This window comes from Equus przewalskii, chromosome 7, assembly GCF_037783145.1.
Source record: "Equus przewalskii isolate Varuska chromosome 7, EquPr2, whole genome shotgun sequence".
Taxonomy (NCBI): domain Eukaryota; kingdom Metazoa; phylum Chordata; class Mammalia; order Perissodactyla; family Equidae; genus Equus; species Equus przewalskii.
Genome location: NC_091837.1, coordinates 47,775,721 through 47,797,588, shown reverse-complemented (window position 1 = coordinate 47,797,588; position 21,868 = coordinate 47,775,721). Strand labels below are relative to the sequence as shown.

Genomic DNA, 21,868 nt, shown 5'->3' with positions numbered 1-21,868 from the left:
TTTGAATATGGTGTTAGGTAAAGGTTCAACTTCTTTCTTTTGCATGTGGATTTTCAGTTTTCCTATCACCATTTGTTGAAAAGACTGTCCTTTTCTCATTGAATGATCTTGGCACCCATATGCAAGGGTTTATTTTTGGCTTCTCTCTTCTATTTTATTGTTCTGTATGCCTGTCTTTATCCCACTACCACATTACTTTTGTTGCAGTGGCTTTGTAGTAACTTTTGAAATCAGGAAGTGTGAGTGCTCCAGCTTTGCTGTACTTCTTCAGGATTATTTTGGCTATTTATGGTCCCTTGAGATTCCATATGAATTTTAGGATGGGCTTTTTATTTCTGCAGAAAACATCATTGGGGTTTTGATAGGGATTGCAATGAGTCTGTCGATCTCTTTGGATAGTATTGGCATTTTAAATTTAAATTAAATTTAAAGTTTAGTACTTTAACAAAGTCTTCCAATCCATGAATATGGGATGTGTGTATATTTACTTATGCCTTCTTTCATTTCTTTCACAATGTTTTGTAGTTTTCATTGTAGAAGTCTTTCATCTTCTTGGTTACATTAATTCCTAAGTATTTTATTCTTTTTGTTTTTCCTTTGAGGAAGATTAGCCCTGAGCTAACATCTGCTGCCAATCCTCCTCTTTTTTACTAAGGAAAACTGGCCCTGAGCTAACATCTGTGCCCATCTTCCTCTACTTTATATGTGGGATGCCTACCACATAAGCCACAGCATGGCTTGACAAGCAGTGTGTAGGTCCACACCCAGGATCCGAACTGGTGAACCCTGGGCCACCGAAGTGGAATGTGCGAACTTAACCACTGTGCCACTGTGCTGGCCCCAGTATTTTATTCTTTTTGATGCTGTTGTAAATGGAATCGGTTTTGCGGGGTTTTTTTCAGATTTTTTATTGTTAGTGTGTAGAAATGCAACTGAGTTGTGTGTTGACTTTGTATCCTCATACTTTCCTGAATTAACTTGTTATTTCTAACAGCATTTTTACGGGATCTTTAGGGTTTTCTACATAAAAGATCATGTCATCTGCAAAGAGATATAATTTTACTTCTTGCTTTCCAATTTTGATGCCTTTTTAAATTTTTCTTGCCAGTTCCTCTGGCTAGAACTTACAGTATTGTGTTGAATAGAACTGATGAAAGTGGGCATCCTTCCCTTGTTCCTGATCTTAGAGGAAAAGCTTTCAGTCTTTCACCATTGAGTATGATTTTAGCTGTGGGTTTTTCATATATAGTTTTTATTATGTTGAGGTCATTTCCTTCTATTCCTAGTTTATTGAATGTTTTTATCATGAAAGGGTATTGGATTTTGTCAAATGCTTTTTTCTGCATCAATTGAGGTGATCATGATTTTTTCCCTTCATTTTCTTAATGTGGTGTATTACACTGAGAAGTTTTCATGTATTGAACTATCTTTACATTCCAAGAATGAATCCCACTTGGTCATGGTATATATTCCTTTTAATAGATTGCTGAATTTGGTTTGCTACTATTTTGTTCAGAATTTTTGCATCAATGTTCACAAGGACTATTGGTCTGTAATTTTCTTGTAGTGTCTTTTCCTGGCTTTGCTATCAGGGTAATGCTGGCCTCATGGAATGCTTTCAGAAATGTTCTCTCTTTTTCAATTTTTTGGGAAAATTTGCGAAAGGTTGACATAAGTTCTTCCTTAAATGTTCAGTAGATTTCTCCGGTGAAGCAATCAAGTCCAGGGAGATTTCGTTTGTTGGGAGATTTTTGATCACTGATTCAATCTCCTTACTAGTTATAGGTCTATTCAGATTTTTCTATTTCTTCTTTATTTAGTCTTGATAGGTTTTGTGTTTCTAGGAGTATGTCCATTTCATGTAGGTTATCCAGTTTGTTGGTGCATAATTTTTCACAGGACTCTCTTATAATTCTTTTCATTCCTGTAGAATTGGTAGTACTGTCCCCACTTTCATTTCTGATTTTAGTAATTTGAGTCTTTTTGTTAGTCTAGCTAAGGTTTGTCAATTTTGTTGATTTCTTTCAAAGAGCCAACTTTTGTTTTCATTTATTTTTTCTCTACTGTTTTTCTATTCACTGTTTTGTTTATCTCTGCTCTAATATTTATTATTTCCTTCCTTCTGCTAGCTTTGGGTTTAGTTCTTCTTTTTCTAGTTCCTTAAGTTGCAAAGTTAAGTTGTTATTTTGAGGTCTTTTATGTTTTTTAATGTGAACATTTATAGCTATAAATTTCCCCCTTAACGCTATTTTTGTTGTGTCTCATAAGTTTTGGTATATCTTGTTTTCATTTTCATTCATCTCTAAATATTTTCTAATTTCTTTTGTGATTTATTCTTTGATCCATTGGTTGTTTTAAAGTATGTTGTTTAATTTCCTCAACTTTTGAATTTTCCACTTTTCCTTCAGTTATTGATTCCTAACATCATCCTGTTGTGGTTGGAAAAGATACTTTGTGATATCTCTCTTTTAAAATCTGTTGAGATTTAATTTGTGGCCTAACATTTGGTCTATCCTGGAAAATGTCCCATATGCCCTTGAGAAGAATGTGTACGCTATTGTTGGGTAGAGCGTTGTGTATATGTCTGTTAGATTTAGTTCGTTTATTGTGTTAAGTCCTTTGTTTCCTTACTTATCTTTTGTCTGGTTGTCCTATCCATTCTTGTGAGTAGGGTATTGAGATTTCCAACTATTATTGTAGAAATGTTTCTTCGTTCAACTCTGTTAGTTTTTGCTTCTTATATTTTGATGAACTGTCATTAGGTGCATAAATGTTTATAATTGTTATATCTTCTTGCTGTATTGGACTTTTATTAGTATGTCATGTCCTTCTTTGTCTCTCAAAACCTTTTTTGATTTTGAGTCTATTTTGCATGATATTAATATAGTTACTCCTGCTCTCTTTTGGTTACTATTTGCTTGGAATATCTTTTTCCATCTTTTCACTTTCAATCTGTGTCTTTAGATCTAAAGTGAGTTTCTTGTAGACAGAATATAGTTGGATCATGTTTTTTATCCATTCTGCCAATCTGTAATTTGATTGAAGAGTTTAATCCATTTACATTTAAAGTTATTACTGATAAGAAGGGACTTCTGTCATTTTACTATTTGTTTTCCATATGCCATATTACTTTTTTGTCCCTCATTTACTGCATTACTCTCTTTTGTGTTTAGTTGATTTTTTTGTACTGAAATGTTTAAATTCCTTTCTCATTTCCTTTTATATATTCTATAGCTATTTTCTTTGGGGTTACCATGGAGATTACATTTAATATCCAAAGGTTATAACACTAATTTGAATTTGTACCAGCTTAACTTCAATACCATACAAAAACTTTATTTCTTTAGAGTTCTGACTCCACCCCTTTTGGTTGTTGATGTTATACAATTACATCTTTATAAACTGTGTACCTAAAAGGACAAAGTAAGAATTCTTTTTAAAGGTATTAGTCTCTTAAATTATGTAGAAAACAAGATTTGGAGTTACAAACCAATGTTACAATACTATTAGCTTTTAGATGAGTCATTTTTTTCTTTAAAGGTATTAGTCTCTTAAATCATGCAGGAAACAAAAAGTGCAGTTACAAATCATTGTTATAGTAATACTAGCTTTTATAATTGCTCATATATTTATCTTTATTGAGATCTTTATTTTTCCATATGGCTTTGAGTTACTGTCTGGTGTCCTTTTATTTCACCTTGCAGGACTCCTTTGAGCATTTCTTGCAGGGTGACTCTAGTGGTAATAAACTCTCTCAGTTTTTGTTTTTCTGGGAATGTCTTAATTTCTCTCTCACTTTTGGAGGGCAGTTTTGCCACATATAGGATTCTTGGTTGACAGCTGTTTTTTTTTTTCTTAGCAGTTTGAGTATATCTGTCCACTGCCTTCTGGCCTCCAAAGTTGCTGATGAGAAATCTGCTGACAATCTTATCAAGGATCCTTCGCATGTGATAATTTGCTTCTCTCTTGCTGCTCTCAAGATTTTCTCTTTGTCTTTTGAATGTTTGATTATATAATATATCTCTTTGAGTTCCTTTTACTTGGAGTTTGTTGAGCTTCTTGGATGTTTATATTCATGTCTTTTATCAAATCTTGGAAGTTTTCAGCTGCTATTTATTCAAATATTCTATTTACCATTTTATCTCTCTTTCTTTCTGGGACTCCCATGATGCATTTGTTCATCTCCTTGTTGGTGTCCCACAGGTCCCTTAAGCTCTGTTCATTTTTCTTCAATCTTTTTTCTTTCTGTTCTTCAGACTCAGTAATTCCCATTGTCCTGTCTTCAAGCTCACTGATTCTTCTACCTACTCAAATCTGCCTTTGAATCCCTCAAGTAAGTTTTTTATTCCAGTTATTGTACTTTTCAGCTCCAGGATGTTTTTAGGTTTTCTATCTCTTTATTGTTATTTTCATTTTGTTCATACATTTTCCTGGCTTTCTCTATGTCTTCCCCTTTTTTGAGCAACTTTAAGACAGTTGCTTTAAAATCTTTGTCTAGTATGTCTGCCATCAGGTCTTTTTCAGGGACAGTTTCTGTTGATCTATTTTTTTTTCCTGTCAATGGGCCCTACTTTCCTGTTTCTTTGTATGCCTTGTGATTTGTTGTTGTTATTGTTGAAAACTAGGCATTTGAATCTAATAATGTAGTAACTCTAGAAGTCAGATTCTCCCTCTTACCCAGACTTTGCTAATTTTTTGTGATTGATTTTTTTTCATTGTGGTAGGCTGTGTCTGTGCTGAGGGTCAGCCTGAGGTATAAACTTAAGGTCTTCTCAGGTCTTATCTGAACCTTTCAGTGGGCATGAGCAGTCATGTTTTAATTTTCCCTATATATGTAGTTGGTTTTAAATGTCCTAGTCTTTAATGTCTGACTCTTTAAAGCAGAAAAAACATCAAAATGACAGAGTGAACAAATCCACTGGAAGTCCATCCTACTGGAGGGGCTTGCAACACTGGGGGAAGGTGCAAAAACAATGGCTGCCTGTGTCTTTGTCTGCACCTCTGTGATCAGAAGCAGCAATCCGTGATCAGAGCCCAGCTCCCCGATATTTGGAGGACAGGGAGCCACCCTGGTTCCTGCAAGCTGCTCCAGGAACATGTGCCCAGGTGGTGCCACGTGGCTGGGGTGGGGGATGGGTAGCTGCTACTGTGCTAAGAGCTGAAATGGACCTCAGTAACCACAATTTACCTTCCGAGTCTTCCCGGGGTAGTAGCAAACCTTCAGTAGACCCCAGGGTTCTAAAATAGTTACATCAGAGATTCTACCACTGCAATTGTGGTCTAATGGGGAGTCAGATTCCTGGTTTTTCTTAGTCTGCTATCTTCCCAGAATCTTTCCTTAGGGGTATGTGTATTTTGAAATTTATTTGATATTGTCAAATTGTTGACACTTCCCCTGTAACATATGAAAGATTGTATGCATTTATGTTTATATTAGCAGTTTTCTGTCCATGCCAGCCTTGAGTATGTTTAATCTTTTTTTATTCTTGCTAATCTGGTAGGCAAATAATATCATGTGTGTTTGATTTATTTGCACTTATTTGATTATTAGTAAGAAAAATTTGTATTTCTTCTGGGAATTGCTGTTCATAACATTTTGACATACATGCTTTAGATTTGGTTGTATTCCTCTATATTTGGCTTGAGGCTTGATAAGAAATTATGAGAGAGAAAAAATTCTAAGTATGGTCACTCCAGGTTCCTTATCTATGATTTAGTTTTTCTATTCAGAGTGGTTTTTTGCACAGGTTTTGAATGTGTTCATTTACATTTCAGCCTTATGATATTTCTGTATGAATGGCCATATTTTAACTTTGTCTAGTTATTAATGTTGTAATAACTATTTGCAAAGTAATTTTACAGAATGCTTTTATAAACCCAGTCTTACAAGTGCTCATGAGGTTGGTTGTATTTTGCACATGAGGAAACTGAGGCTTTGAGAGATTGAGAAACTTGCCCAAATGTCTAGTGCACTCTTTTATAATACTACAAAGAGCAAGGAGTCTCAGGGTCAAGTTCTGGCCCTGCAACTGATTCATTTAATCAGTTCTTGTGTCTGTCTTATTAACTGCAAAATGAAGATGATTTTTCTCTTTTTTTGTATAAGAAGATGATGTCCCCAAACTAATTATGTTCTTAGATAATAGCAATATTATTGTTTTTTAAATCTAGAAATGAACACAGAAACAGAGCAATGGCTTCTCCATCATGCCAGAAATGGAAACAATGAAGAAGTAAGACAGCTATTAGAAACCATGGAAAGGAATGAAGTAATTGCTGACATTCATTGTAAAGGTAAGCTTCAAATGGATTTTTTAGCTTTTTCTTGCAAGTATGCACTACTCTATCATTTATTTAGCATTAATCTTTCCAATCTTGCTTGCAATAAATTTCCATCTCTTATGCAAGAAAGAACCCCCATAAGAATGAGTAAAATGTCTCTCCTAAACCCCTCTAAGTCAGAGAAATTAAGAACCAGTCTTAAAATTGGCATGGATCCTAAACCTTATGAGCTACAAGGGTGACCCTGAGCCCACAAGATGCTTGCTACGATATTTTTTTCTTCTCAAAGACATTATAGTTGAACCAGCAGGTCCAAGTGTATACTATATGCCCAGAGTCACATGAATTACCTTGGAGATGGTGTCCTTCAGGATCCTGGCCCTCACTGAGACTAGTCTAGTAGGTTATTAGATCAGACTGATCCACATTTCACAATATGTACCAGAATATGGAAGTGCAGGGTGTCATGGGACCTCATAGGAAAGGTTTGCAACTGGAGCTTGAAGGATCAGCTTCTTGGAAGAAGTGATTCTCAGGTGATATATGAAGAGTGTGTAGGACTTAACCAGGTGAAAATAGAGAAGAAAAGGGCTCACTGCAGAAGAAACGGCATGTTTCTGAGGTGAGAGTCAGCCTAGATGGTGAGGGCCTACAGGCGAGAGCAGGCAAGGGATAAGCTGAGGTGGGTAAGTAGCCCCAAACCATAGTGTGCCTTGTGTAGCAGGGTTGCACCTGTATTACACTCAGGTGTACAGAGAAATAGAATTTATTTTCTAAAATGGCTCTGATATTTCAACAAGCACCTTCTCATCCTGGGAGTATGAAGGACTGAATGTTAGTCTTGGGTACCTCAATCTCAGTAGCTTTCCTGATAAATGATAGGTCTTCCAGAGCCCCTCACCTCTCTCTTCCCACCATCTCCCCTCAGGCGACATTTAAATGTAAAGGTGAGCCTTGCTGTGTGTTTCTACCACCTTTGGTTCCTCAGTGACTCTTCCTAGTGCTCCTTAAGCATTTGTAGCTGAAGTCAAACTTGGGGAGAAAGTAAAACTCAGGTCTCTCAGTTTGTCATATGATACAGGTAGTGCTCCTTGGCTGTCTCAGGAGACTTACCTTGGCTTTTGTTGGCTTTGTGTCACCCTGAGCCACTGGGGTGTGGCCAAGGGTGGCATGTGGGAATTTAGCCCCACACGAGAGCTAAAAGCAGGTCTGGTTAGACAAAATTTAGCCTTCCCTCTGCCTGCACTACACAGTTTACTTTGATGTGGCTGCCTTGCAGGTGGGTGCTAGGATAGGTGGGCTGCTAGAGGATCTTTTTGTAGCAGCCCACGTACCACTGGCCTGTTCTCAGTGCCCCCTCAATTATCTCACTCTCTGGGCTTACGATCAGGAGCCACATGCCCCATCTCGTGTATTTTCCTCTTCCACAATCCTCTCTCCCAGAGGGATATTTATTCTGCTCTGTTACATTCTCCTCTTGTCCTCAAGTAACAAACCTCATGGCCTTGCTCTCAGTGGGGAAGGGGTAGTATCTTTGCAGCAAGGAAAAATCTATGATCTGAGTTGTCTAGAAAGTGGAGGCTGAGTTGCTTCTTGGTATGCTAAAGGAATTCTTAAAAATGTCCTCATCCTTCAACAAAGACTGGTTCTTAATCTTTACCTGGGTTCTATTTTGAATGCCAAAAACATTCCTGATTTGATAATCCACAGTGACCCTTTACTGTCCACCCCACCCCGCCTCACCCATAGTTACCTCAGGCTAATTAGTAGAAAGTCATCTACTTGGAAACATAAAACTGAGAAACAGATGTTAATGCTTTTTCACAATTTCACCCTCATTGTACTTGTCAGTCAGACTTTGTCTTAAGGGCAGTTTGAAGGGTTTATGTAGGGGAATGACATAATCAGGTGATGTGTGGTTCACCCAATGGAGGTGAATGAGGAGGGGTGCGACCCGATGTGAGTTGTGTTTCCATGTGCGGATCACCTGTGCCTGGCATTTCTTGGTTTTCTCGTCTATCTTATTTGTTTTTTCAAACCTTCAGAAGTGAAAATGGTAATATGTACTATAATATGTACTCATTTTCAGAGAAAATGGTAATATGTACTATAATTCTTCTGTAAGAATTAAAGCCTAACAATCGACACAAAGATGTTATTGGTTGAAAGGAGTCCCCTGATGTCAAGTCGAAAGTAAGAGAAGGAAGCATTGACTTGCAGTCGAAGGTTAAGGTCAACATTTCTAGGCTAGGGGAACAAAGGAGGATCTAATCAGTTAGTGTCACTTGCAGCTGTTGTCAGGTTATATGTATGTATTTGTGGTCCTGTCTGTTGCTAACGATGAGACATTCTTACAAATAAAATATTAATGTGTTTATATGTATTGTATGCTTTATATAAATTCTGTGAATGGTGTTCCAAGAAATAATAAGTTTTGGAAGCAAAATAAGAATTGTCAACACATGATTCTGTGTAGTGCTATCCTGTCACTTTGCTGGAAGGTCTGAATGTGAAGTTACTTCAATGTTACCCATAATATCTGCTGGTGTTTCCCAGTGTTTTAATATTCTCTATAGGGTACAATGCTTTGTAAACTTGATATTTCTTATTGATTGAATACAATTTTTTGGATAGCCATGATAAGTAGTAAAGGGTATAAAGAATGTTTGGAGTATTTTAAAACCAATTTAGGATTTTGGAAATTTTGATTTCTTTTCTTTAAAATTTTTTTTTATTGAGTTCATAATAGTTCACATCAATGAGAGATTTCAGTTGTACATTATTTCTTGTCTGTCACCACGTAAGTGCTCCCCTTCACTCCCTGTGCCCACCCCCCCATCCCCTTCCCCTGGTAACCACAGAACTGTTTTCTGTGTCCATGTGTTTGTTTATATTCCACATATGAGTGAAATCATCTGGTGTTTGTCTTTCTCAGTCTGGCTTATTTTGCTTAGCATAATTCTCTCTAGGTCCTTCCATGTTATTGCAAATGGGATGAATTTGTCTTTTTTTTCTGGCTGAGTTCCATTGTATATATATACCACATCTTCTTTATCCAATCATCAGTGGATGGGTGCTTGGGTTGCTTCCATGTCTTGGCTATTGTGAATAGTGCTGCAATGAACATAGGGGTGCATATGTTACTTTGGGTTGTTGATTTCAGATTGCTTGGGTAGATACCCAGTAGTCGGATAGCTGGGTTGTATGGTAGTTCTATTTTCAGTTTTTTGAGGAATCTCCATACTGTTTTCCATGGTGGCTGCACCACTTCGCATTCCCACCAGCAGGGTATGAAAGTTCCCTTCTCTCCACACCATCTCCAACATTTGTTATTTTTAGTCTTAGTGATTATAGCCATTTTAACAGGCGTAAAGTCATATCTTAGTGTAGTTTGAATTTGTATTCCCCTGATGATTAGTGATTTTGAACATCTTTTCATGTGTTTATTGGACATTGGTATATCTTCTTTGGAAAAATGTCTGTTCATCTCCTCTGCCCATTTTTTGATCAGCTTGTTTGTTTTCCTATTGTTCAGTTGTGTGAGTTCCTTATATATTATGGACATTAACGCCTTATCAAATATATGATTTGCAAATATTTTCTCCCAATTGGTGGGTTGTCTCTTTGTTTGGATCCTGGTTTCTTTTGCCTTGCAGAAGCTCTGTAGTCTGATGAATTCCCTCTTGTTTATTTTTTCTTTTGTTTCCCTTGTTTGAGAGGACATGGTATTTGAAAAGATCATTTTTAGTTCTATGTCAAAGAGTGTACTACCAATATTATCTTCCAGGAGTTTTATAATTTCAGGATGTATCCTCAAGTCTTTGGTCCATTTTGAGTTTATTTTTGTGCATGGCATGAGATAGTGGTCTACCTTCATTCTTTTGCATGTGGCTGTCGTTTTCCCACCACCATTTATTAAAGAGACTATCTTTTTCTCCATTGTGTGTTCTTGGCACCTTTGTCAAAGATTAGCTGTCCATAGATGTGTGGTTTTATTTCTGGGCTTTCAGTTCTGTTCCATTGATCTGTGTGTCTGTTTTTGTACCAGTACATGCCGTTTTGATCACTATGGCTTTGTAGTACGTTTTGAAGTCAAGGTTGTGATACCTCCAGCTTTGTTCTTTTTTCTCAGGATTGCCTTAGCAATTCAGGGTCTTTGGTTGCCCCATATGAATTTCAGGATTCTTTGCTCTGTTTCTGTGAAGAATGTCACTGGGATTCTGATAAGGATTGCATTGAATCTGTAGATTGCTTTGGGTAGTGTGGATGTCTTAACTATGTTTATTCTTCCAATCCATGAGCAAGGAATCTTCTTCCATCTCTCTATGTCATTATCAATTTCTTTCAGAAATGTCTTATAGTTTTCATTGTATAAGTCCTTCACCTCCTTGGTTAAATTTATTCCTAGGAACTTTATTCTTTTAGTTGTGATTGCTAATGGAATTGTATTCTTGAGTTCTCTTACTGTAAGTTCATTATTGGAGTATAGAAAAGCAACTTATTTTTGTAAGTTGATTCTGTACCCTGCAACTTTACTGTAGTTTTTAATTATTTCTGTTAGTTTTCTGATAGATTTTTGGGGGTTTTCTATATATAGAATCATGTCGTCTGCAAACAGCGAGAGTTTCACTTCTTCACTCCCTATTTGGATTCCTTTTATTCCTTTCTCTTGCCTAATTGCTCTTGCCAAAACATCCAGTACTATGTTGAATGAGAGTGGTGATAGTGGGCATCCTTGTCTTGTTCCTGTTCTCAGGGGGATGGCGTTCAGTTTTTGCCAATTGAGTATGATGTTGGCTGTGGGTTTGTCATATATGGCCTTTATTAAGTTGAAGTAATTTCCTTCTATCCCCATTTTGTTAAGAGTTTTTATTATAAATGGCTTTTGGATCCTGTCAAATGCTTTCTTTGTGTCTATTGAGATGATCATATGGTTTTTATTCCTCAATTTGTTGATGTTGTGTATCACATCGATTGATTTGCAGATGTTGAACCATCCCTGTGTCCCTGGTATGAATCCCATTTGATCATAATGTAGGATCCTTTTGATGAATTGCTGAATTCGGGTTGCCAAAATTTTATTGAGGATTTTTGCATCGATGTTCATCAGTGATATTGGCCTGTAGTTCTCCCTTTTTGTGCTGTCCTTGTCAGGCTTTGTTATCAGAGTGATGTTGGCCTCATAGAATGTGTTAGGGAGTGTTCCATCTTCCCTAATTTTTTGGAATGGCTTGAGAAGGACAGGTATTAAATCCTCTCTGAAAGTTTGGTAAAATTACCCAGGAAAGCCTTCTGGTCCTGGGGTTTTATTCTTTGGGATGCTTTTGATTGCTGTTTCAGTCTCTTTCCTTGTGATTGGTCTATTCAGATTGTCTCTTTCTTCTTGCCTTAGCTTTGGGAGGTTTTAAGAGTCTAAGAATTTATCCGTTTCCTCTAGGTTATCCATTTTGTTGGCATATAGTTTTTCATAGTATTCTCTTATAATCTGTTGTATTTCTGTGGAATCTGTTGTTAGTTCTCCTCTTTCATTTCTGATTTTGTTTGTTTGAACTTTCTTTCTTTTTTTTTTGTAGTTCTGGCTAGGAGTTGGTCAATTTTATTTATCTTCTCAAAGAACCAGCTCTTTGTTTCATTGATCCTTTCTACTGCCTTTTTTGTTTCAATAGCATTTATTTTTGCTCTGATTTTTGTTATTTCCCTCCTTCTGCTGACTTTGGGCTTTGTTTGTTCTTCTTTCTCTAATTCAGTTAGGTGTAATTTGAGAATGCTTATTTGGCATTTTTCTTGTTTGTTAAGGTACACCTGTGTTGCCATGAATTTCCCTCTTAATATGGCTTTTGTTGCATCCCATATGAGTTGGTACAGTATGTTATCATTTTCATTTGTCTCCAGATATTTTTTGATTTCTCCTTTAATGTCTTCAATGATCCATTTCTTGTTCAATAGCATGTTGTTTAGTCTCCGCATCTTTGTCCATTTCTCAGCTTTTTCCTTGTAATTGATTTCTAGCTTTATAGCATTATGATCGGAGAAGATGCTTGTTATTATTTCAATATTTTAAAATTTATAGAGGCTTGCCTTGTTTCCCAACATATGGTCTATCCTTGAGGATCTTCTGTGTGCACTTGAGAAGAAAGTGTATTCTGCTGTTTTTGGATGGAGTGTTCTATGTATGTCTATTAAGTCCAACTGTTTTAGCTTTTCGTTTAGCTTCACTGTTTCTTTCTTGATTTTCTGTCTGAATGATCTGTCCGTTGATGTGAGTGGGGTGTTGAGGTCCCCTACTGTTATTGTGTAATTAATAATATCTTTTTTAGGTTTGTTAATAGTTGCTTTATGAACTTTGGTGCTCCTGTGTTGGGTGCATAGATATTTATAAGCATTATTTCTTCTTGATGGAGTGTCCCTTTGATCATTATATACTGCCCCTCTTTACCTGCCTTATCTTGAAGTCTACTTTGTCTGATATAAATATTTTGACACCTGCTTTCTTTTGTTTGCCATTAACTTGGAGTATTGTCTTCCACCCCTTCACTCTGAGCCTGTGTTTGTCATTGGATGTGTTTCCTGGAGGCAGCATATTGTTGGGTCTTGTTCTTTAATCCATCTTGCCACTCTGTGTCTTTTTATTCTCCATTTACATTGAGGGTGATTGTTGATGTATGAGGGCTTAATGCTGTCATTTTATCACTTGTTTTCTGGGTTTCCTGCATTTCCTTTGTTTCTCATCCTGTATGTTTTGGTCTACCCATTGAATTATGTATTTTTTTGTACTGTGTTTCTTAGTTTTTTCCTTATTTATGTTTTGTGTCTCTGTTCTACTTTTTTGTTTAGTGGCTACCCTGAAGTTTGTATTCAGAATCTTGTGTATAAGATAGTCCGTTTTCTGATGGCTTCTTCTTTCCTCAGTCTAAACCGATTCAGCCCCTTTCCTTCTCCCTCCTAAGTTGTTTTTCTCATATCTTATTCCAATTTGTGTTGTGAGTTTGTGGTTAAATTCACAAAAATTGTCTTTGTTTCTGGTGTTTTCTTTCCCTTTATCCTAGTGCTATAGTTGAATATTTGCTATCCTATTCTGATTCTATCTGTCTCCCTACTCTGTGTTTTGTGACCCCTTTCTCCTTTTTTTTCTTTTTTCAGGTATGAGGGCCTTCTTGAGGATTTCTTGTAAGGGGGGGGGGGTCTCGTGGCTATGAAGTCCCTTAGCTTTTGTTTGTCTGGGAAAGATTTAATTTCTCCCTCATATCTGAAGGATAATTTTCTGGATAGAGTATTCTTGGCTGAAGATTCTTGTGTTTTAAAGTTTTGAATATGTCGTTCCATTCTCTCCTAGCTTGTAAGTTTCTGCAGAGAAATCCACTGAAAGCCTGATAGGGGTTCCTTTGTAGATTGTTTTCTTCTGCCTTGCTGCCCTGAGTATTCTTCCTTTGTCATTCAGTTTTGCCAATTTTACTACTACATGCCTTGCAGTAGGTCTTTTTACACTGACAAAGCTAGGAGATCTGGAAACTTCTTCCACTCATATTTCTCTTCCTTTCCCTAGTTTTGGGAAGTTCTCTGCTCTTATTTCTTTGAACATGCTTTCTGCTCCATTCTCCTTCTCTACACCTTCTTGAATACCTATAATTCTTATGTTGCATTTCCTCATTGAGTCAGGTATTTCTTGGAGACTTTTTTCCTTTCCTTTTAGTCTTAGTTCTCTCTCCTCCTCAGTCTGGAGCATTTCAACATGTCTGTCTTCGATTATACTTATATGCTCCTCTGTGATGCCACTTGAGCATTCAGGAAATCCGTATTTTGTTTTATCTTTACCATTGTGTCTTTTCTCTCCATTATTTCTGATTGATTCTTCTTTATAGTTTCGATCTCTTTTGTGAAGTAGCTTCTGAACTCATTGAATTGTTTCTCTACATTCTCTTTTACCTCGTTGAGTTTTTTTGATGATAGCTATTTTGAATTCATTGTCATTTAGCTTACATATTCTGTGTCCTCAGGACTGAGTTCTGGGTGCTTGTCGTTTTCTCTCTGGTCTGGAGACTTGATGTAGTGTCTGATGTTAGAAAGTCGACTCTTTCTCATTCTTATATTATTCGGTTGAAGTTACAGCCTATCGCCACTGGGTGGGGGTGGAGAGAGCTGTGTATTCTGAGCCTTCTGCCTTCAGCTGAGATGGTGTGGTGTGCATCAGGGAACGAGTGCTTTCTCCTGCATACAGTCTGAGCTTTCTCCATCAGCTCTCCTATTTGGTCTCCTGGGGTCTTGGCTTGATGAGGTCACCCCATGCGTGAGCTTTCGCCCCGTTAGATGGCTTCCCTCTAGGCTTCCAGGGCCCTAGTGAGTCCTGGGTGATCCCGTGGACACACCACCTTCCCCCACTTCTTCTCTCATGGATCTGCCTGGGCAGTGATTGCAGTCTTTAGGGGAGGGAGCAAAGTTCTCTCTTACCCCTTTCCAGCTTTTCCAAGGGGGGCTCCAGCCCTTCCACCCTCCATCATGTGGCTGCATGTCTCTCCAAGGTTTTTGTGTTGATAGGATGTCTTCTGTTGGAGTATGGATGCCCCTTTTTGTTGTGTGTTGGAGGGGAGAGAGTCCCAGGCAAGTTCACTCTGCCATGATGCTGACGTCACTCTTCAGAAATTTTGATTTCTTGATCTAGAATCCCATTTGGAAACACTAGATATGAAGAGACCAGTTCAGAAGCTGTTATAGTAACTTGGAGGAGACCATTACGGGTTGGGTGGGTATAGAAGCAATGGGAATGGCAATAAGTAGATATAATTAACACTTGGGAAGTAGAAGTAATAGGACTAATTGAGTGTGGAGGTGAAAAGGAGAAAGTGGGCAAGGGCAGAGCTTATTTGTGACATGAGAAAGGAGGTAAATAATGGGGCAATTGCTTATGAAAAACAAATGTGGGAGAGGGAACACCTACGTAGTTTTTGTGTGTGTGTAAATCTAAGAAGACAGATGAGTGCAGCTTCATGCTTTTTGAGCATGAGGTATTCTTGTATCATCCAAAGGGAGGTTTCTAGTAGAGTTGGAAATATGAATTTTGAAGTCAATAGCACATAAACAGTTAAAGCAGTGGGAAAGAGCCAGGAGATATTATTGGAGATACCTGTAATCAGAGAAAGTGGAGCTTCCAAAGGATCTTTGGAAGAAGTGTCAGAGCAGTGAGAGAAACCCCACAGAGTACAGGGTTGTGGAAGCCAAGGAGGCACACAGGCCATGCTGTTCAATGCCGTACAGTGACACAGTGCTGTGGCAGCTGAAGGGGTCCCTCGGATTCAGTGAGCATTTACTGATAAAAATTGAGGACAGTTTTAATGACATGGTGGGAGATGAGCCTAGTCTGCAGTAGGTAGTGGGTAGCTGACGGGAAGGAACAAGGTGGAAAGGGTGAGTCAAGACTGGGAGTGGGAGGGGAGAGTGAGGAGGACAATATCTGGTAGGGACCATGGGATCAGAGAGGGGTTTGGTTGCTTTTGCTGTTAGACGGAAGAGACGGGAGTGTTTACTTGCTCCTTTCTATTTGCAAGTAAAGAGGGAGAGGTTGAGCAGAACAGGGTGTGCCTGAGAAGCAGGCAAGGATGGGATCCAGGATACAGGAAACGGGATTAGTCTTAAGCATCAGGAGGAAAGAATGGAAGAATGCCTGTAGATACAGCTATGGTGGTAGATTTGGTGCCAGGGAGCCCAAGGAATTCTATGAAAGCCTCTCTTTTTATTGTAAAGCTTAGAGATGAGGTCATTTGTTAAGGGAAAGGTGTTTGGGTAAGAGGCTTGAGGAGAATAGTGAAAGCTTGAAATATCTGTTGTGGAATATGTGAGAGACACCTGAATAGGGCATTATAAAAAGGATTGCCAAGCAGTGTTGAGGGCCTACCTGGAGTATGAGATCCTGACTTTATGGTGCCCTGAATCTGCAGGGTTGAGTTATTTTTTTGACACAGCTGTTTAGCAACTTGGGTGTGGTTATAGAAAAATTGAGCTAGTGTATTTATCTGGCTTTGGGGTTTTCCTAGGCTGCTGTGACAAAGATAGTGAAGCGAGGATATTGGCAAAGAAATGCTGAAGAGAGGGATCAAGAAATACATGGTGGATTTATTGAAGGAAGTAAAGATGGGGGTATTTACCTACTTGAAAAGTAATTGAAGAACTGAAGGGCTGATTAAGTTGAAGAACAAGTCTAGGAGTAGACCTTTGTGAACAAGCTGGAAAGTGAGAGTTTGTGGGACAGTGGGCTTGCTGTGTTCGTGAGTTTAGAGATGATAATGATATTCAAGCTCTGGGTCTGGGACTGGGCACCTGACATTGAGCAGAGGCAAAGTGTGTGGGAAATGAGGGAAACCTAGAAACAGACCAGGATACTGAAGGGGTGGGAGACACCCCTGGGACAGTGGCAGGATTTGCTGTGGGGAGAAAGACCAGGTTGCCCAGAGTTATTTGGTGAGAGTTGAACCACTGGGAGGCTGGCAGATAGGTGGCAGCAGAGAAGGCATTTGAGGGAGCTATAGCTATGGTTTAATGGCAGAAGTCTCAAAAGAGGAGTGTAACATGAGTGAAGCCATGGATCACAGATGGCATTGGGTTTTTAAAATTATTATTATTAATATATTTATTTATGGTTCTTTTTTTTTATTTTGAGGAAGATTAACCCTTCCTGAGTCAGTTTTGGTTATTTTGTCTTTTTAAGTATTTTTTCATTTCACCTGAGTTGTCTAGTTTGTTGGCATAAAGTTGTTAATAATATTTTCCTATAATCTTTTCATGTGTGTAGGATTAGTAATGATAGCGCCTATTTCATTCCTGTTGTTCATAATATATGTATTCCTTTTGTCTTGGTTAGTTTGACTAAAGATTTATCAATTTGTTGATCTTTTCCAAGAACCAACATTTGGTTTCATTGATTTTCTGTACTGTTTTTCTGTTTATTTCATTGATTTCTGCTCTGATCTTTTTTAATAGTTTCTCTCTTCTGCTTTGTTTTTATTTAATTTTATATTTTCTTTTTTTAAAATTTCTTAAATTGAAGCCTTAGAGTATTGACTTGATTCTTTTTTTCTTTTTTATAGAGGCATTTAAAGCTATAAATTTTCCTTTTAGCTACATACAATAAATTTTGACATGTTGTGTTTTTGTTTTTATTCATTTTAAGATATTTTCTAATTTTCCTTGTGATTTCTTCTTTGACCCATAGGTTATTTAGAAGTATGTTGTTTGACAAATATTTGGAGATTTCCCAAATTTCTTTCCATTGTTTATTTCTAATTTAATTCCCCTTATGATCAGATCACTTACTTTGAATTATTTATTGAAGAATATATTGTAAATTCTTTTAAAATTTATTAGGCATTATTTTATGGTATAGCATTTGATCTGTCCTGGAGAATGTTCCTTGAGTGCTTGAAAGGAATGTATATTCTGCTGTTTGGGGGTTGGGTATTCTATAAATGTCCAGTAGGCTGAGTTAGTTGATAGAGCTATTCAAAATTTATTATCCTTAACTGATTTTGTTAGTTTGTTTTATCAAATATTGAGAGTCTGATATTGAAGTCTCCAACTATTAATCTTAAATTGTGTGTTTTTAATTTTGTCAGTTTTTGCTTCCTGAATTTTGGAGCTCCGTTAGGTGCATATTCCTTTATAATGGGATTGCATGGTATATATTATATGGGATATGTCTTCCTAATGTATTGACTTTTTTTCCCATTATGAAATGTCTTTTTTTGCCTTCAGTAATATTTCTTGTCATAAAGGTTATTTTGCTTTATGTTAATATAACCAATCTGGCTCTCTTACGGTTACTGGTTGCACTATATAACTTTTAGCCTCTTTTTACTTTCAACTTCTTTGTGTCTTTGAATCTAATGTGTGTCTCTTGTAGACAGCATATAATTCAACTGTGTTTTTATCTAGTCTGAAAATTTCTGCCTTTAAGTGTTTAGCCTATTCATATTTAATTTAATTATTAGTGACTTTGGATTTATAACTTATATTTTGTATTTGTTTTCTACGTCTCAGGTTTTTTGTTCCTTTGTTCCTCTTTTACTGCCTTCTTTAGTGTTACACAAATATTAGTGTACCATTTTAATTCCTCTGAATATTAAACTTTTTGAACATATTTATAATAGTGGCTTTGCAGTCTTTATCTGCTAAATTCATCATATGGGCCCACTGAAAGTCAGTTTCTGTTACCTACTTTTTTCATACTATGGATCATACTTTCCTCTTTCTTTGCATGTCTCACAAGTTTTTACTGAAAACTGGACATTCTCTGTAATGTATTTTAGCAACTCTATTTTGACTTTTCCCTCTCGAGGTTATCTTTTTGTTCTTTTTTATGAACTTGTCTGGCCTTTGTCTGTGAAATCTGGAATGTGTCTGTGTTTGGTTCTTCACATATTTGACTGATTCCGCTATTTTCTTGAACTTTGAACATGAGACTATGCTAAATTGGGCCTTAGTTTGATTTGAACATTAGCATATATGTTATCTCTTGTATTAGAAAATAAAATTTAGCTCAAGCTAAATGGTTGTGTCACATATGAAACATTAAAAATTTATGTGCTCAATATTTAAGCATGAATTTTGCGAAAAGTTTTATTTCTAATTGCGCTCGTGAAAGGCATCAAATTATCTTGTTCTGATCTTTTACCTGGAAGATAATCTAAAATATGATAGTGATGTTCTGTAATTTAATAAATAAAATGATGAGTTGAAAAGGGATTTGGTTTATTATAAAGCACTTTAAATTCTTGTCCTTTGGAATATATAAAATATAGCTCCCCAAATTTTGAGGGACCTCTGGGCTTTTCTTGGTACAGTAGCGACCCCTAGTGTTCTTTAATAAAAATTAATATATCAGAATGTTAAGATGTTTTATTTAGCATTTGTTCTTACCTTATGTTTCAAATGCAGCTAGAATTCTGAAGTTTTTACATCTTTTATAATCAGTTTAAAATAGGGATACAATCAATATATTAAATAATTGGATTGTAGTACTGACTTTTCTTATAACTTCCTATTTTCTAGCAGAGCTGAGAATATATTGAAAACAAATGCTTCCTGTGTTCTGTGTCTCAGGAATTGTGTATATCTCACCTGACATACAGAAGATACATATAATCCTGAGGTTTACATAAGCTTATCTATCTCGTTCCCTAGGATACCATTTCTCATGCTTACATATCGAGTGCCTGCTATGTGTCGGGCACTGTTAAATGATTTGACATGCATTTCATTTGATGGAAAATGACAACCCTGAAATATAGGTACAAACATTGCTACTTGTTGTAGGTTGGGCTTCCCAACCTCAGGAAGCCAACTGAGATGGAGATTAGTGTGCAGCAGGTTTACTGCAGTGCTGTGCCATCTCACCTGTGGAAGGGAGGGAAGGAAGCAGGAGTGGGCAGAGGCTGAGGTCAAGCCATGATTCACTCTCAAGGATGCCTCTGCCGACTGCAGGAGCTTGCAGAAGAGATGACCCTTCAAAGCTGTCCCAAGTTGGGGTGAGAGGGCTTGACCCCTGGGACGGTCAGTCAGTGGATACAGGCTGCCCTAGGAAGGGGCTGTGACCTTGCATGAGGTGGCTTTCTTCAGCTGAGATGGTCCCTGAAGTGGCTCACAGCTAAAGGCTGCTTCCCAGGCACTCCCAGCATCTGGGTAATAAGTCCTTCATTCCTCAAGGGGGGATCTGAGCAGTGCATCACAGCTTTGGCCACAGCCCACCCTTTATTCTGCTCAGATTCACTGCATACATTTCTGGGAGTAGCTCCTTCAGGGTTCCAGTGGGCCTCTACTCATAGGAGAAACTCAGAAGAAGAAGATTAATACAACAGATATAGCCTCTGTTGCTGTAGTTGGTTGTGGGGCCACAGCTAATTCATCCTCTCCCTCCTCTGCTATCCATTCTAGAGTCCCCTCGCCTTAGCCAGCACATCTGGTCTTTGTGGCTTACCTGGTGGTATGACTCAGGCCCTCATCCCTGGAGGTCTGAGCCCCTGGTTACCATGCTCTTCTTGGGCTGGGGATGCCACACTTGTCCATTTACTGTCAAAATTGGACACAGAATACCAACAGATACCTAAGTGTGTCATCTGCGCACCAAACATATCCCTCCATATCCCCATTGTATATAGTCATACTTTCTCCTCATGTTCGAGTTCAGTTACCTCTGCTAAGCTAGTGACTCTTCTTGCCTGCTGGTCCATTGACACAGGGGCCCAGTGTTCAGGCAGGCTTTTTCATCTCCTGACATATGGATCAGAGCATTATCCTTAGGTGTGGAATCTGCTGCCCCAGAACCTGAGGAAGCCAGCCAGGTATTGTGTTTCCTTCTGTTTGGGGACATGCAAGGTGAAATAATTTGTTCTTTACTTTGGAGGCAATGTCCTAGCATTACAGAGACCACTGAACCCCTAAAAATGTAGTGACATGGCATAGCTCCTAATTCTTTACAAGATTTATCTCCCGCTCTCTGGAGCATATATGTCTTAGCAAGGCTTTCTGCATTCTAGCCTCTTCTTGCTCATCTGGTTCTATTAACATGATGTCATTGATAAAGTGGACCACTGTGATGTTCTGCTGGATGCCCAAATGGCTCTGAGGCAAAACTATAAATGTATACTGTTGTCCATGGGAATGCTGACTGTTTTCAATCTTTTTTTTCCTGATAAGGGTAGAAAATAATATATTTGCCAGATCAACTGCTGCATACTGTGTACTCAGGGAGTATTAACCTGCCCTAGCTAAGAGACCACATTTGATAGATAGGCTATAATTGGGGCTACTATTTGGTTGAGTTTGTGGAAGTCCACTGTCATCCTCCACATTCCATATGGATTTTGCAGTGGCAGGACTGGTGAATTAAAAGGAAATATAAGAGAAACCATCACTCCTGCATTCTCAGGTTTTTAAGTGCGTCACTAATTTCTGCTATTCCTCCCCACATTGGTTTTGATTTATCTTCACCAGGGGATGGGGGAGGGCAGTTTTGAGCCTTTCGTTTGGCACTTACACTACAGACCAAGGAAGCAGAATGAGAGTTTGCCAACAACTAAGCATGTCTATTCCAATTATACATTCAGGGACTGGGGGAATGACCACTGGATGTGTGTGTGGACCTAGTGCACACGCTATGAGCCAGATCTGAGCCGAGATTTCATTTATTATCTCGCTCCCATGCATGCCCTCTTTCTAACAGAGGGGCCAGATGACACTTTGGGTCTCTTAGCATCAGTGTCAACTCAGACCTTATTCCTAACAATTCGTGAAATGTTTGAGTAATCCCCTTTCCCCAGTGTACAGTTACTTGAGTAAAATGGTCATTGGTCCCTTTGAGAATGGTCTGGGAGATTCATGACTGTGTATGTTTGCTTTGGTGTCACAGAATCTCTCCTTCCAGGATCTGGCGTCTCCTTCAATAAATACTTTTAAGTCCAAAATTGACTCAGGTCCAGAAACTGGCCAAGGTATCAGGACTTTTATTGGAGTGACTGTCTTCAGTTTCTGACCATTTGTCATTGATTTCTTTTGATGGTACAACTTGAGTTGTGCTTGGATAGTTCTCAGCATCATGGACAAA

At 37.9% G+C, this 21,868-nt stretch overlaps 1 long non-coding RNA gene across 8 annotated transcripts in view; it reads left to right on the top strand.

Moving 5' to 3' along the window:
• Positions 1-21,868, top strand: part of LOC103559432 (uncharacterized) — a 102,852-nt gene that overhangs the window by 20,128 nt on the left and 60,856 nt on the right. For all 8 annotated transcript variants that reach the window (XR_011542636.1, XR_011542635.1, XR_011542641.1 and 5 more), the window contains exon 2: positions 6,172-6,294. This is a non-coding gene — a long non-coding RNA (uncharacterized lncRNA). The remainder of the gene's footprint in view (positions 1-6,171; positions 6,295-21,868) is intronic.